At 41.7% G+C, this 4,032-nt stretch overlaps 1 non-coding gene across 1 annotated transcript; it reads left to right on the forward strand.

Moving 5' to 3' along the window:
* The first annotated feature begins 3,260 nt into the window (after positions 1–3,260).
* On the forward strand, positions 3,261–3,364 carry LOC148576010 (small nucleolar RNA R71). The gene has a single exon (XR_015903641.1). It is a non-coding gene; the product is annotated as a small nucleolar RNA R71 (small nucleolar RNA).
* Positions 3,365–4,032: the final 668 nt, after the last annotated feature.

A 4,032-nucleotide genomic window follows, 5' to 3' on the forward strand; every position in this document is an offset into this window, starting at 1 on the left:
CTTTCTCATGCAATATATCACTCCTGTATTTTTTATTTGAAATTAAGCTCAGTGAGTAATACATGAGACTTTTTTTTTCAGAATTAAAGCAATAGGGAGAACTAACTAGTCCTAGGATTCTAACTAATAAAGGATCATGCAACAAACAAAGAAAAATAGCAGAAAACCAGAACATAACATAGACAAAGAGGGAAGGAATAAAAAATGAAAGGAACTCAACCACCTTAGTTATCCTAGCAGTCGTTTATTCTTTAGGTTGTGCTCCTCAGTGAAGATGATTTGCCTCCCTTTTGGTGTCATAGGAATAAACAGAAAACTTCTAAGCGAAGCGTCAACACCAAACTTAAAAGTTTGCTTGTCCTCAAGCAAAGAAGAACTGAAAATAGAAAAAGATAATTTATTATGAAAGAAAGAAAAAGAAGAGGATAAAAGAATAAGAGAAAATTAAGATTGGGAGAGAGAGGGAAAGAAAACTAGGTGGAATTAGTGCGGCGCAAGCGACGCGTTCGCATCAATGACGCGATCGCGTGCGTCGCGCATTCTTCATAATGACGCGTTAGCGTCAGGCATGCGATCGCGTGGATGGCCATATATGTAACTGACACGAACGCGTCAATCACGCGTCCGCGTGACCAAATTTGTGCATTTAGCACACTTCTTGCCCCAAGCTGGCACAACTCTCTGCCCAAAACATTTTGTTACGTCGAATTTGTAGGTCACGCGATCGCGTCGGTTACGCGACCGCGTGAATGACGAAAATCACAAACGACGTGAACGCGTGAGGTACGCGATCGCGTGGGATCGTTTGTGCGAAAGGCTCCATTCTGGCGCCACTCCCACGCAACTCTCTGTAACTTTTTATTTTTTCTCGCACCCCTAGATGACGCGTTCGCGTCAGCAATGCTAGCGCGTCGGGTGCTTTTTTTTTTTTTTAGCTTGAGGTGGTCGGTTCCTGGAAGAACATAGCTGCATGATCAGAGAATTAGTAAGAACTTAATAAAAACAAAATAACTAAGAAAAACTACTACAAAAAATGGTGAAGGGTACGAATTTATCGGGTTGTCTCCCGACAAGCGCTTCTTTATCGTCACTAGCTTGACAGTCAGCTCCTCTAAGGAGGAGGATCATAGGGGCTCAGCTCTTCACCCCTTAATTTGAACTTCTTTCCTGTGTCTCCATAACGTAGCTCAATATACTCCAGAGAGAGGATTTTGATTACTGTATAAACCCATGCTGGATTGCTGGTCAACACCACCTTCATTCCTGGGGAGAAACCTTCAGTGGGGATCTTTTTGTTTCTCCATCCTCTGGGTATTTTTTTCTTTTTGGGGACTTCCTCCTTGGTGGATGATGCAATTTCAACACCAAACTTAGGTTTGATGTCAGGCGGAATTTTATCGGTTGTCACCACAGGAGGTTTGAGTTACAAATTCTGTTGTGCATCATCAGGGGGTTCTTGAAGGTTTGGATCAATAAGCTCAGCCTGCATGCACCTCTCTTCTTCACCTGTTGAATGTACATCTTTGAAGACATGAAAGACCAGTTGCTCATTATACACTCTAAGCACTAATTCACCCACTTCTACATCAATCAGAGCTCTTCCAGTGGCTAGAAATGGTCTTCCTAGAATTATAGAGGCATTCTCATCCTCCCCTGTGTCAAGAATCACAAAGTCTGCTGGGAGGAAGAACTTACCCACTTTGACCAAGATATTCTCCACTAATCCATATGCTGGCTTCATGGATTTGTCTGCCATCTGTAATGCTATCTTTGTGGGTTGTGCCTCTTGGATCTGCAGCTTCTTCATCACAAATAAGGGCATTAAATTGATGCTTGCTCCCAGATCACATAACGCTTTCTCAAAGGTTGTGCTCCCAATAGTGCATGGAATTTGAAAGCTCCCTAGATCTGGCATCTTTCTTGGCAAGTTATTCTGAATTACAGCACTACATTCCTTAGTCAGGACTACTGTTTCATCTCCCTTTAAACACTTTTTCTTTGACAACAACTCCTTCATGAACTTGACATAGATAGGCATTTGCTCCAAAACCTCAGCAAAAGGAATATTGATTTGTAACTTTCTGAAGATTTCCAAGAACTTTGAGAACTGTTTGTCCTTGGTCTCCTTTTGAAGTCTCTAAGGATATGGCATTTTAGGCTTGTATTCAGGAGCCTTTGGCAAAGTAGGATAAGTGTCAAGAGAGTCTGGGAATGGGTTGTCTGCACGCTTTGGAGGGGCGTGTTCTACTTCTTCCTTCTTCTCCTCTGGAGCTTCCTTTTCAACTAGCTCTTCATTGGCCTTGGTCTCAGAGCCAGCTACTTTACCACTTCTTAATTGAATACCCTTGCAATCTTCTCCTGGGTTCACCACTGTATCACCTTGAACTGTACTTGCAGACCTCTCAAGTATTTGCTTGCTCAGTTGGCCCACTAGCACCTCTAAGTTTCTAATGGAGGCCTTGGTTTCCTGCATAAATTGTGCTTCCGCACTTGCCACTTGTTCACTTATTTTGGTGATAGCCTTGCATTCCTCTCTTGGATTTGGAATTGTGTTACCAGGAAGGCTATTAATGGTCCTCTGATCAATTTCATTGACCTTTGTGGCTAATTGACCCATTTGAATTTCCAGGTTCTTGATGGATGCTCTGGTTTCCTGTCTAAAACCTGTCAATATTGCTTCCAAATCATTGTTCTGCTGGAAACCGCCCTGAGAACTATTGTTAACGTTCTGAGGTCTCTGAGGTTAGTCCCTCCATCCAAAATTTGGGTGATTCCTCCATCCCTGGTTGTATGTCTTAGAATATGGATCATTGTTGGGATTTCTAGGACCACTCCCCATGTAATTCACCTGTTCAGAAGAAGGTTGAGCATAATCATAATTATCATTTTGCATAAAGTTACCTGCCATGTCATAGGAGACTTCCTGTGGTGGATTTTGGGTGTTGATAGCTGAGACTTGCATGCCACCCATCTGTTGAGTAAGTAGATTTATTTGCTGAGACATCAGCTTGTTCTGAGCAAGAAGAGTATTAACAGCTTCTACTTCCAACACACATCTCTTTTGAGAGGTTTCAGAGTTCACAGGATTCCTGTTAGATGAGTAGAGATATTGGTTGCTTGCAACTAATTCAATCAGCTCAATAGTCTCCTCTGGTGTCTTCTTCTTGTGCAATGAACTGCCTGCAGAGGTATCTAAGCTCATCTTTGACATCTCTCCTAAGCCTTCATAAAAGATATCTAGTTGGGTCCACTTGGAGAACATGTCAGGAGGGCATTGCCTAGTCAGTAGCTTGTATCTTTCCCAAGCTTCATAAAGAGTTTCACCCTCCTTCTGTCTGAAAGTCTGAACCTCCAACCTAAGCTTAGTCAGCTTCTTTGGTGGGAAAAATTTAGTGAGAAATTCAGTAACGACCTTTTCCCAAGTATTCAAACTCTCCTTTGGTTGGGAATCTAGCCATAGTTTTGCTTTATCCCTCAGAGAAAACGAGAAAAGCATGAGTCTGTACACCTCTGGATTCACTCCATTTGTCTTCACAGTATCACATATCTGCAGAAAATCATATATGAACTGATTTGGATCTTCATGAGGAAGTCCATGATACAGGCAATTTTGTTGCACTAAGGTGACCAATTGTGGCTTCAACTCAAAGTTGTTTGCATTTATAGGAGGCACCACAATACTTTTTCCATAAAAATCTGCAGTAGGGGCAGAATAAGAGCCAAGCACTCTCCTCTGTTGATCATCCCCATTCGGATTTACCACATTGGCATTAGCATTATTATTTGCCATAGTAGACTCTGCAGCCTTGCTAAGTCTTGCTTGTTGTAAACGCCGCCTGAAAGTTCTTTCAGGTTCAGGATCAAAGTCTAAGAGATGTTCTTTGTCTCTATTTCTGCGCATACACAAGCAGAAAACAAGAAAAAAATGGGACTCTCTACGTCAGAGTGCAGAGAAGTCCCTGTGAGGTAACCTGTGTAAAATAATAAAATAAAAATACTAAATAAATAACTAAAAAAATTCGAAAATTTAAA

This window comes from Arachis ipaensis, chromosome B1 (assembly GCF_059453495.1).
Source record: "Arachis ipaensis isolate K30076 ecotype BB chromosome B1, ASM5945349v1, whole genome shotgun sequence".
Classification (NCBI taxonomy): domain Eukaryota; kingdom Viridiplantae; phylum Streptophyta; class Magnoliopsida; order Fabales; family Fabaceae; genus Arachis; species Arachis ipaensis.